Raw genomic sequence first — 12,982 nt, 5'->3', positions numbered from 1 at the left:
CGCCTATCCCATCCAGACTATAAACTTCTTGAGCCCAAAGACTAGTCACCACATTTCCACCATTCAGTTCAGTGCTCTGTACCACACTGTGCTCCCAGTTACACCAAGTAGCACAATAATCATGGCTTATGGGTCTTTGGAGGTTTAATAAGAAAATGAAAGAAATCACACAATACTCACTACCTCTCTATACACAAAAGATCCAGCAGTAACATTTATGTACTATAACACCATACAGTCTACAATGAAACTGATACAACTAATCTGTCAAGTCAGGATCCCAGGTAACCTCTATGGTCTCACCGACTTTCCCCACAATCCAAAAATCACCCAGACAGCTGATGAATAGCTTAGATATCAGCTACAGAGAAACTCAAGAAACATTCTCTTCTTCACAAAACCAATTATGAATTTCTTACACCAGTGAATGACAAGATACATAAACCCCTAAGGAGTCAGAAGGTATGTTTGCTCAAGCCCTCTACCTGCCAAGGTAATTAGTGCTACCTTGAACAAATCATTTAACCTCAGTTTTCTCATCTGTAAAATAGGGATAATATTACTAGCTATGTTATCAGGTGGCTCTAAGGATCAAATGATACAAAGCATGCAACACACTAAGTCTCATGCCTAAGAATATGTTAAGCACAGAACAAATTGAAGTTATTACTCATAAATGTCAATTCTTTTTATTACTACATTCTACCTGCTAATGATAAAGGTAGAGAATTTGTATTACCCTTGAGAAGCATTTCACTTACCCTAGTAGAAAGAAAAAAAAACCATCTAAAATATATTAACTTGGTTAATAAAAAATCACATTGATTATTGAGTAAACCTAATGATATGTCAATATAAAACAAAAATAAGAGATTTCCCTTTTCACTTTATTAGGAGGTAAGGAAAAAAAGTTGGACTAGAAATTTAAATTTAGCAACCCTGAAGATCTGAATTTTCAGGACAGGAAATTATTTCAAAGCAAACCCATGCTGTTTCATTTTTCACTTTCTCTTTGGCCTGCTCATCCACCTAGCAAACATAAATCTTTCTTGAATTAGTTCAAGTAAATCTATATGAACTTTAGGAAATAAATAGGCTGGATATAAGTAAGTGAAAAAGTAATTTACATAATCAATTTGATTGTCATTATGAAAAAGTAGCCTATATATCTCTATGTATGAAAATATTTTATAAATCACATGAAGGGCAATGTTCACTTTTTACTCTGACATAGTCCTAGGTGGCATCATATCTGTTAAGACTGTTGATTTTCCCTTTCTTTCCAACTTTTATGCATTTTTCCTATTTGAATTGGCTAGAACTGCTGGAACAATATTAATGGCAACCACTGTTAGTCCTAACTTTAAATGAGAACTGCTTTGAGTCGATGGCAGAAATAATGCTGACTTCTGTGTTATGTTACGGAAGTATGAAGTAATTCTCATTTTATTGAGTTGTTCCTTTTTTCAAAAAACTCAGAACTGATGGTTCATTTTACCAAATTCTTTTTCAGCTTTTAGGGAAATGATCATTTTTCTCTTTAGTACTTTTTAAAATATGCACTAAAATATTTAATATTTGGTATTCCCTGATACTGTACTCTTCTTACATTCCTGGGATGAAAGCAACTTGGTCATCGTGTATAATGCTTTTAATGTGTGGCTGAGTTACACTTGCTAATATTTAGGATTTTTGTATTTGAGAATGTCCAAAGTTTTGTGTGTGTGTGCTTTGTCAGAATTGGGTGTTAATATTTCAAAAAATAGGGGGGAGGGTATAGCTCAGTGGTAGAGCGTGTGCCTCGCATTCATGAGGTCCTGGGTTCAATCCCCACATACCTCCCTCAAAAAAGTATGAATAAATAAATAAACCTAATTACCTCCTCCCACCAAAAAATTTTTTTTTCAAAAAATAATTTAGAAAATCTTTGTCTTTTCCTATTTTCATGAACAAGTTAAAAAGCACTGTAGTTAATAATGTTCCTTAGAAGGTTGTCTGTGCCTACTACTGTTTTTTTGTGCAAAATAGGTTTTCTAATTTATCTACGTAGAATTGAGCAATGTGACCTTACATTTAATTTCCTAAACGTCTGTGATTCATTCTCATATTCTGTGTATGTCCACACATATATGTGATATTTGAGTTTTTTTCCCTTTGGGCTCAACAAGAGTTTATTTGTTAAATATTTTTGCCAACATCCTCCAACAAACAAACAAAAAAACCAAAATCTCTTGGATTTATTAGCACCTCCATGTATGTTTTCTAACATTATTTTTTGCTTTCTGCTTTGTTTCCATTTATTTTACCTTTTTTAACTTCTTGGGCTGAATTCTTTTATTTTCACTCTTTTCTTGCTTAGTAATTTGTTTAGACCTGTGAATTTTCCTGAGTACTGTTTTAATCGGATCCAATAGGTACTAACAGCATTCTGATTTTCAGTACTTTCTAGCTGATCTGGGTTTATCCTTTGACCAAGGAGTTACTTAACTTTTTCCGATGGTAGAGTTTTATGCTTCCCTTTGTTTTAGTTCTAGTTAAGATTAAGGAGCATGGACTGGTGTCTGTGTGAGTCCCTGGGGCCAGCAAAGGGACCAGGTTTCCAGAGCCCTGAAGACAAGGGTAACACCCCAAAATATGGACTCATTTTCCACTCCACCTTCACTGGCCAAGCAGCTACCAAGGACAAAGACCACATCTCCAGATACATAGCAAACAAATGCAGTATTGCCTCACCAATGATTACATATCTGAGATGCCTATGAGAGTATCTGGGAAGAAGCTTCAAGGACAAGTTGAGGAGCGGCTATTCTATGAGACTGGGGAAATTCCACGAAAGAACCTAGATGAAGCAGGCAATGGTTCAGGCAGAGGAAGCGGCTGCTAAAATTAGTAGGAAGCTGGAGAAACTGCCCTCACCTCCTGAGAAAACGGAGCGGTGTGGATGGAGCAGGGGCGTGTGGAAGGAGAAAGGTGCTGAGAACTTGCCGCATGGAGCACACACCCGCTCTCCCGGCAAGCATGTTCTGTCCTCGGCAGCCTCCTGGGAGAGTCAGACCCCAAAAGAAGAAAAAACAAGAGCCCCAGGATGCTCCTCAGGAGAATGGAATGGAAGGCCCATCTGTCTGTCACCAACCCCAAGAAAAAGAAATCTTTTTCCAAGGAGAAGCTGGTCGGTAATGATCTTGAAGAGACAGCTAGCAATGGAAGACTTCCCAAGAGGAAGAAATCTTTCCCCAAAGAGGAACAGTTAGTGACCCTGAGGAGGCAGGAAACAAGAGTGTTCCCAAGAAAAAGAGGAAATCCTCTTCCAAGGAGGAGTGGACCATTTAGCAGTGGACCTTTAGAGTCTGCTGGCAAGAGTAGCAGCTGGAAGAAAAAGTTTCAAAAGCTACCCTAGGAAGATTAGAATGGACATTTCCCAGGTGGGGCATAACCTAAGAGCTATTTCTCAACCCATCCTCTACATACTATAAAATACAAATTCACAAGGGAAAAAAAGAAAAGGAGCATGATCTGCATATATCTCTGCTTTTTGGATTTGACTATGATTTTCTTTGGGGCCTAACAGGTATTCCTGAAAAGAAGTATTCATCGTTTCCAGGATATGCTGTTTGTTATACCATGCATCATGCTATTAAGTGTCCGCTGTGTTATTACTTATTTTGCCTCCATGCTCGCTCTACCAAGGGCTGGAAGAGATGAATCAGAATCTCCTACTATAAACTGATTTGTTTCTCCTTGTACTTATTTTATAAATTTTAAAGTTGTATTATTTGATGTATGAGATTCATGACCACTAGACTGTCACACTTTATCATTAGGAAATGCAATTCAATTGATGCTTTTTGTCTTGAATTCAACCTTGTCTGACACTCATATCTGGATTCCCACTTTTCGAATTTGAATTTGCCAGTTTGATCTTTGCCCATCCTTTTACTCTCAAGTTTTCTGAGGCACTGTTTTAGATCACAGGTCAGCGAACTCTGGCTTACAGGACAAATCTGACCCACTGCCTGTTTTTGTAAATTAAGTTTTACTGGAACACTGTCTTGTTCATTCATTTACATGTTGCCTATGGCTGCTTTCATGCTGTAACAGTAAAACTAAGTAGTTGAGACAGAGATTGTAATGGAGACAAAGTCTAAAATATTTACTAAAAAATTATTTGCTGGCCCCTTTTTAGATGCATCTCTTAAGGGGTTTGACTTTTTTGCTCCAATCTGAGTCATTTTCTTTTAATAAATGAGTTCACCCAAGTTCACATGGCCTTCGCTCTTTAACATTCGTTGTTAAGCTACAAATAAGAGGAAATGTAATACATAGAGTCCATATGATCTTAATCAAATGTCTCATAGACCCTAATATTTAAATACTATCCCATTGTCTAAACCATGAAGAAGAGGAATACCTAAAATCTACCTTTAATCCATGATGAATATCACTTAAAAAAATTCCTAGCTAGAGTAAATTTATCACAGTTATAGAAGATACTATCTTCTGCTGTGGAAATAGCTTGCTTAGAATTAGAATACAAACAGATCTGTGCTCCTTAAAGAAGAGAATTAAGGTAATTAAGCACTTTTGAGCAGCACTAGATAGAATATACACCCTTATTAAATATTATCAAAAAAGCAAAAATAACTATTACTGAGAATAGATTCACAGAAAGAATATTTTCACAGCAAACATCTATATACTGGAATTCAAGAATAAGAAATACGGGTAGGTGTAAACTCTTTAAAAAAAAAAATCCTCCTGGGTATTATATGCTGCGTTTAATTGAAAAATAAAACAATTTCTTTTCATAGTTTCTTTCTTCTTGCAAATACAGAGGAATAAGACATTACCATGGAGAAAAGTAAAGAAGATAAGCTTTTAACAAAGGCAACCTACGGCCTGCCTTTTCAGCCTTCCAACAGCAACCATAAACCAATTTGCAAAAATATGAACATTATTCTCTTTGGGACTGCCGCTGTATCACCTCCATGTGGAACCTCAGTATGTCATTACTGTTCTTTTGAGTCTCCTGTTTCAGAAGCTTGTTCATTTCACTGCCACAGCATTTTCCCCTAATTGCTATCAGTAATTTTATATTCTACCCACTTTTAAGAGAGTAGACCTACAACATACCTTACAATTTTTTCTAATCCAACATGAACCTAAACTCTTAGAATATTAGTTTTCAAGTATATTTAATACAAATGAAAGAATATTTACTTTTCTCAGATAAAGTCTTAAAAAGTATGTCCCCCCATTTTAAGTTTTTGAAATAAGTTTTAATCCAACTTCATGGAATGCAAACAGATGTGATACTAAACAGATAAGCACACTGATTCAAAAAAAACCAACAGCCCACATATCAATGTGAAAAGTAGTAAAATTAGACTCAGGAATGATAAAAATCTATCAATTGGTGTGATTCAAAGAGAAAGATCACCGAGAAAAACTGCCTATCACTCAAAAATATTAATAATATTCAGCATAAAGTTCAAACTAGAATATTTTAAAATAAATCAAATAAATGCTTACCGAATGTCTATTATGTGCCAAATACTGTGCTCAAACAGCATTGTACAAAGAAGTTTGCATTATGAATTTTAATTAAAATTGCCTTTATGCTAGCTGAATTCCTTACCTGATTTATTAGAAATGTAAGAATAGTTTATACCACAGTTGAGAGCACTCGTGAGTTTCAGTGGGTATCAGAGATGGTGCTCAAATCTGGTTTTGCTAATTACTAGGTGTATAACCTTGGGCAAGTTATTTAGATTTCAGCTTTCTTATTTGTAAAGAGGGGATTATAATAGTACGGACCTCACTGAGTCACTGAGGAGAATTAAATTAGTTATTTCATGTGCATGGTACCCAGCACACAGTAATCACTTAACGTTAACTACTATTAGAAGCAGTAAGTAGTAGTTTATTGGTATTATCACTTTAATCAAAGATCTGCTGGGCTGAAATGCAGTCTCGAGCTGCCGGCAGTTTTCTGAATGGTACAATGGAATTCTCCACTAAGTCAGATCCTCCCACCTTCTTGGGGCTAGGGTAACAGAACCACTGAGAACTGTTTTCTATAATCCATATTAAAAATATTTTCTACATTCTATAGAGCATCTATAAGCTGATGTTCTTGGGATGGAAAATACTAGCAGAATGAGCAGTCTTTGATTGGGTTACAGCACTTATTAGCTCCAGTTAATAATCCTTTACAACAAATGCTTTCCTATCCATGCCAAAGTCACTCTCAGCTGTTACAGAAACCCTATATTGCAAGACAAGAAGAAAAATTAAGTCGCAGCTATAGTCTCAAAGTTCTTCTGTTCTAAGAATCTGAAACTAATGGCCTCTTTGTTGCTAAATTCCAGGTACACCTCTTCATCCTTATCTTACTTGACCTCTCCACAGCATTTGACACTGCTGACCACTTTCTCTTTCCTGAAAAATCCCTTTTAGACTGCTCAGTCAGTGGCTTCCTTTCTCTTGGCCCCTACACTTAAATGTCAATGTCCCCCAAGATTCCCTTAATCTTATTTTATAGGGATGTAAGATGAAATGCCTAGATAGGCCGCAGGGGTAGGCCAGGGGCTGACTTTGGCAAACTGCTCGTCTAAAGACAGGGGACTCAAACAAGTTGTTGCCATTTAAAAAAAACCAAGGATCCAAGGCTTCCAGATCTTCCAATTTTTCATAAGAAGGTAAAAGTCCAAATTTTCCCACAAAATCTTTTCATATCAGCAGCTCACTGAAATTGTTAAGATACTAGATGTGTGACCCTGAGCATGTTATTGTACAGATCTGTTTCCTCTTCTCCGTAGTGGCACAGCCACACACAAACACACAAAAAGTGAGTGTCAAGATATTTTTACAGGCTTTCGTTTTAATATCTGTCCTACATCTATCCTAACCAGAGATTATTATCCTAGGTTTCAAGCCAAATGCATAAAATTGTGAATGTGCATAAATGCATTTAACTGGAGAAGGGTCCAGAAAGTTCATCAGATTCTCAGAAAGACTAAAAACCACTGACTTAGCCAAAACTTTCTACTTTCTACAACTTTAGATGCTATCTATAGGAGGATGGTTCCCAAATCTACACATCCGGTCAATCTATGCAGACCACTTTACCTCCGTAACCAGCCTCTCCACTGATTGCTCTCCACCTCCAATGCCACTGACACCCTATCAGTACAAACCTTCAATCTCTTCTTGGCAGCTGTCTCACTGGTCTAATTCCAGTCTTGCCCTCCTTTATTCCACTTTTTGTGCAATTCGAATCCTCTAAAATGCAAATAATTCATTTGGCCAAAGGCCTTCATAAATGTAAAAAGAAGCCTAACTCCTTAGTCTAAAAGACAAACTGCTCTACAACCTGGCCAGGCTGACCATACCCCCTCCCACTATTCATTCCTACTCCCCTCAACTCCTACAATTTGCAACACAGAATACTCCTTTGTCCTTAGGCATTAATTCATACTTGCAGGTCCCACCTCCTGGAATGCCTTCTGAACTCCTCCCATTCGCTTAGGGCAGATCTCCCCCTCTGAAAATCCTTACGGCTTGCCCCTAGGCCAGAATAAGGTTTCCTTCCACCAGGCTAATCTATCCCTTATCATTCCATGTTGCGAATGTAAGCTTTCTTCTTCTCCATTAGACTAAAAACTCCTCAAGGGCAGAGAGTGTCTTTTTAATTACGAGGCCCAGAGCTATCACTGACGAAGCTAATCTGTTAAATGAATGAAACAGCACCAGCAAATCCAGCCTCAGATAAACATCACACCCTCCCAAGGCGAGCTACCAAGGCCACAAACTCAGCCCTTCAAAGCCAAGCAACACACACCTGCAGGCAGGTAACTTCAAGAGCTTAAAAGAAGCCAGCAATAAACCCACCTTTTTGCCCAGTGGTGAACTTACCATTCCTTTACATTTGTCAACTCAGAGTTCAGAGGAGACTAGGTTAACATCAAGCTGCTGAAATTTTCTATGAATATACTGCTAATTTTTTACTGGCACAAAAATATTCATTTACCCCATGAAGGTAGTTATTATTTTGTATATGCACTCAAATACTTATTAGTAGTATTAATATATGCTGAGTCAAGCACTCATCCACATGGAAAAAATTCACATTGAGAATATTAAACATCTTTAAAGGAAAACATTATATAAAGGTCTCACATCAGGCACCACTCTAAAGACTTTATGTGCAATTCCTCATTTAATCATCACAGCAACCCTGGGAAGGAAATATTATCACCCCCTTTCACAGATGAGTAAACGAGACTTAATGTCCAAGTCAGATAGGTGGTATTCAAGGCCAATTTGACTCGAGAGCTCACGCTTTTAACCAATACAAAATTATACAACATTGTTAAATGGCAGATCCTAAGAATATGTGGCAAGCACACACAAGCACAAGATAGTGAAAGAAAACACAACAAAATGTTGACAATGGTTCTCTCTTGAATGAGACGATTATGAGCACCTATTACCTTCAGTCAGAAAAAAAACCAAATAAGAGAAATGGTATTTAGATGGTGCTAGCAGAGAAGTGAGGCGGGCTAGAAGAATTAATATTTAATGAGCATCTACTAAGGGCCAAGTACATGGGCTATCACATCTAATCTTTACATCAAAAGAGTTATTTCCACTTTATACAGAAAGAAGCCAAAGATTGAGGAACCCGCCCAGTGAAAGAACTGGGATCAGAACCCAAGGCCCAGTCCTCACGCGGCTAACTGCACGATACTCTGTTACAAATAAAATGTAGCCAAAAAGCTGTCTTAAAAACAAGTCACGTTCTGGGAAAGAATCAGAACCAAGTAGCCTGGCATCTTTAAGTAAAGAGGGAAAAAAAAGAGAGGCCTAAAGATTTTCACTTTATGCTGATCAAGAGTATCTCTGCAAGTATTTCAAAAAAGCCAGAAGCACTGTCTAAAATCAACCATTGTAAGCAGGGCTCTGGGGCAAATTCGCCCCTGATGGAAGTGGAAAGGAGACTCCACTGCCGTCTGTTTTGCAAAGCACAGAGTTGCATTAGCATAAATTAAATGGACTTAGATGGGATACCATTGTATACTCAGTGGAGTACCTGCTTTGTGGACAATTTGCTGCCTCCAACCCAGTCTCACCTATACAACCACTGTTTACAAGTTACCAGGTGTGTATTGGAGAGATGAGGTGCTACCTGTCTGAGAATATTACTAACTGTATTCAGATATAAATGACCTCTCATTATCCCTAACTACTGTTCCAAACCTGGATGGTGAGAGCTGTGAACCCTGGGGGAACATCTCAGGAAAGAATGAATGGATCAGCAATTTTTGAAATGACATGTTTAATTCTGGGTGCTCTGACTTCGAAATTTTTAAATCCACCTAAACTATAATTTCATTTCTCTAAAAATAGATCTAACATGATTTGCTGAGAAAAATAGTTGGAGTGGGGTATACAATTTCCGTAGACAATCTTTCAGAGGAAAGAAAACTTGATTACTTCAGACTTACACATGAAAATAAACATCTACTTTTAAAACTAAATACTTAATAGTGAAAAAGTGTATTACCTTAGCAATTTAAAATCAATTCAATATTTGCCCTGAAAGTCTTTTATTAGTTTCAAATATAATGTAACTTTTTAGATTATCAAAACTGCCATTCCTTCAGGAATAAAGTAGCCCATTGAGTGATTATATTAGGAAGGGTGGGGAAAAAGTACAAACTTTTGGGATTTGTACATATACAGTTTTTGAAAGCTTAGGAATGTGAAGCCAACAATATACCTTAAAATTATCAAATTATGAGGCAAAGAGATATTTTTTAACCTTAAAACCTTAAAGAGACTCAGACCAATTTCCTCCATCCAATATGCTCTAAAAATAAGGACAAGCTATAACAGAAGTAACAATTTTGGGTACACAAGTATATGAAAATGTCCCAATCAATAAGCAATTTCAATTAATCAATAAAGTTAAACAACCTTTAAATGTAATTTGCACTTTTGTATGAAATCCATACAATCTCAAGTATCAAGCTTTTCTTAAGTAAAACACTCAATGGCTGGCTATCTGTCATTGTGGAGAAACAGAAGGAGTTTTTATTTTAGGCAGACAAAAGGAAAAGAAAGACACACTTAGTAAGAATCACAGAAGGAATCAATCTCACTTCCACGCCTAACAGAAGTCAGCACTGACCAAGTCAGGGGTTATCCCCATCCGTCTCCAAGTGCCAGCTTCTCACTTGTAGCAGTGCTCTGGGGTTAGAGTGGTCAGAATGTGGAACACCTCTGCCAGCGAAGTCCAGCCTGCTTTCAGGCAGGACAGACACATCTGCATGCAACCTCCCGCCCTAAGTCCACCAGAAAGAGCAGGGAAGAAAAGCACAAATGAAAGAGGGGAAATAACCTCCCCAACATGCCCAGGCGGGGGGCTGCTAGCGGGGGGCAGGGCACATTAACATTTCGACTTCCATACTAAAGAACGACCAGAAGGAGGTTAAGTGGAGCCACAGGAAACATCCCATCCCCGAAAACCAGGATATCTAGATTTGGAAATTTAACTTCTCGACTTTTTTAACTTTCAAAACTCATGGCACCAAAATACAGTTAAAACTGAATCCGTTTAAAAGGGGGGGGGGGCGGGGGGGATACCCAAACCACACTGTGTCACCTATGTCCAGTTCCCTGAGGGCTCTTCCACGGACCCTTCTGAGTTGTGGCAATACTTAGTTGCCTTAAAATCCCCATTTGACTATTCCAAGGGTCGAAAGTAAGAGTATCACCGAAATCCAAATAGCTACTATCAGAAAAAATAAACTACTGATCCTTAAACTGTAGACCTTGTTTCAGGAGCTGCCCTGCCCACCTCCACTCCCTCCTCCTCCTTAACGCTTCCCAGCAGGATCCGCTCTGACAACCAGGGTCTCCCCCTTGGGGCCTGTTTCCGTGTTTGTTTTCCCGGACGGTGACCAAATAGGACAGGAAACTCCTCCATCTGGGGGCTGCTCCAGAAATCCAGCCCCCTCTCACTGACAGTCTCCTCCCCGCTCCCTACATCTTTCCCTCTGCAGGGCTGTCCAGAAAAGGGGGCTCGAGACCCAAAGGAGTCCGGGATGAGGGGAGGGTGGGCGCTAAATCTGAAAGTAACACCCCCCGCTTTCCGAGGTGAGGGCTAAAAAAGCGATTAGGAAAGCCTGCCCCGTTGAAATACCACCTGAATCTACCTCCTCCCTTCCCACTGCAAAAAGCCCAGTCACTAACTAATAAGCTAAGACAAATCCCTGGAAAACTTTTCTAAATGAGAAGAGAGGGTCTTCTCTCCCGCCGGGGGGCTCCTGGGGACGGGGCTGGAGTTTGCAGCCCGGGAAGGGCTCGCCGGGGAGCGGGGTGGGGCGCGGGCGAGGGGTGCAGGGGCGGAGTACCTTCCACGGACAGGAACTGGCAAAGAGTTTCAAAATAGCCGAGTGCTCTCCCCCACGCCCTCGGGGGTCGCGAGTGCTAGGACCGGGGCTCCCCGAAAGGAGGCCAGTCCCCAATTCGGGCCTAAAAGGAAACTTTCCGGGCCGCGGCTGCACCTGACTCCTCACCGCCCCTCCACCCCACCCCACGCCCGCCAGGCCGCCCGCCCCGCCCCGGCCAGGCCGCCCGGAGCGCAGAGGAGGGGGAGAAATAAATTCAACTATTACCGGAATCGGGGGTGGGGGGCGTCGGCGGGAGACTCAGGGGAGGGGGCGGCTGGGCGCCCATTCCCCACTCCTAGGCCCTGCCGCCCCTGTCCCGGCCACCCGGGCCTGCCGCCCCTCGGGGAAGCCTCCCGGGGGCCCGCGCAGGATTCGGCCCAGCAGCGCCGCCGTCCCGCCTGGAGGCCCCGGGGGAGCCGAAGGGGCGCGAGGAGGCCTGGGGTGCGGGGGCAGGGCGCGGCCGCCGCGGGGCCCGTCGGCCCGAGGCCTAGCCGGGCACCCCCCCCGCCCCACACCCCTACCCCGGCCCGCGCAGGCCGCGCCGCTCGCCCCACTCCGGCCCTGGCTGGACCCCCCGCCCGGCCGCCCACTGTCGCCGCCCGTGGGCGCCCCCCAGGTCCCCGGGTCCTCAGCCCCCGCCACCCCGGCGCCGGCCCCTCTCACCCTTTCATTCTCTGCCCGGGGCCTGGCGCGGGCCGGCGAATCCCCGGCCTCACGTAAGCGCGCTCGCCGCCCGCCCTGCCTGCGCGGCCCAGCCCGCCGCCCTACGGGAGCCCGGGGATGTGGGCCGGGCCTGGGGCCGCCTCTGCTTACCTTTCAGCTGCTTTTTTTTTTTCTCCTTCCCCCCTTTTCCCTCGGCTGGGCTGACAGATCAGAGTGAGAGGCGCTGGCAATGGACTAGGAAGCTCGGCTGCCGCTGCTACTGCTCCCCCCTGGGCTCCGGCGAGAGCCTTTCCCTGTCAAGCAAGAGGGGTGAGGATCATATTTTTATTTTGGAAACTAAAAAGTGCTCCCAGGGTCGGTGATTATTAAGGGGAAATCCCTGAATATACTCTCCAGCCAAGAAGGCAGGGCTGCCGGGGCTGCACAAGAAGAGGCAGCAGCCTCCTACAGCACCACTACAGGCACTGCGAGGACATAACACCAGAGAGCAGCTCCTCTGCCCTCCGAAACGACAACTTTCCTACCATCTTGGAGGCAGAGGGAAGGGGGGCCGGGGGGAAAAGTGCACCCGCTCCCGATAAAGTACAAATTTCTACTTCTCATCTCTGGAAAAAAATCCACACCGGCCGTCTACACCGACGCCTGGGGGAAAAAGCGGGGAAGAAACTGGGGGTGCTTGAGCACCGTTTGCATTTGCACCAGGGGGGAAAATGTTTCTGCATCTTCTGATGAAAAGAAATCTTTACAAGACACAGGTTTTCCGGTGATTATTGTTTTCTATTTTCTATTTAATTTTTCCATGTTAATGATAGTAGTAGTTTAATTTTTTTTCATGCTAATAATGATTTTTCCCCCATTGCAGA

The 12,982-nt window shown here is 41.8% G+C and overlaps 1 protein-coding gene across 7 annotated transcripts in view; it reads right to left on the bottom strand.

Moving 5' to 3' along the window:
• INO80D (INO80 complex subunit D) overlaps nucleotides 1-12,409 on the bottom strand; it is a 60,066-nt gene extending 47,657 nt beyond the window's left edge. For 2 of the 7 annotated variants that reach the window (XM_074364112.1, XM_074364115.1), the window contains exon 1: nucleotides 12,120-12,335. The gene's annotated coding sequence lies outside the window, so the exon portion shown is untranslated. Of the gene's footprint in view, nucleotides 1-11,417; nucleotides 11,589-11,681; nucleotides 11,717-12,119 lie in introns of those variants that run through there. The other 5 variants (XM_074364113.1, XM_074364117.1, XM_074364116.1 and 2 more) reach the window with 4 other exon arrangements.
• Nucleotides 12,410-12,982: the final 573 nt, after the last annotated feature.

This window comes from Camelus bactrianus, chromosome 5, assembly GCF_048773025.1.
Source record: "Camelus bactrianus isolate YW-2024 breed Bactrian camel chromosome 5, ASM4877302v1, whole genome shotgun sequence".
Taxonomy (NCBI): domain Eukaryota; kingdom Metazoa; phylum Chordata; class Mammalia; order Artiodactyla; family Camelidae; genus Camelus; species Camelus bactrianus.
Note: the sequence above shows the minus strand (reverse complement) of the source record. Positions and strands in the feature narration are given on the sequence as shown.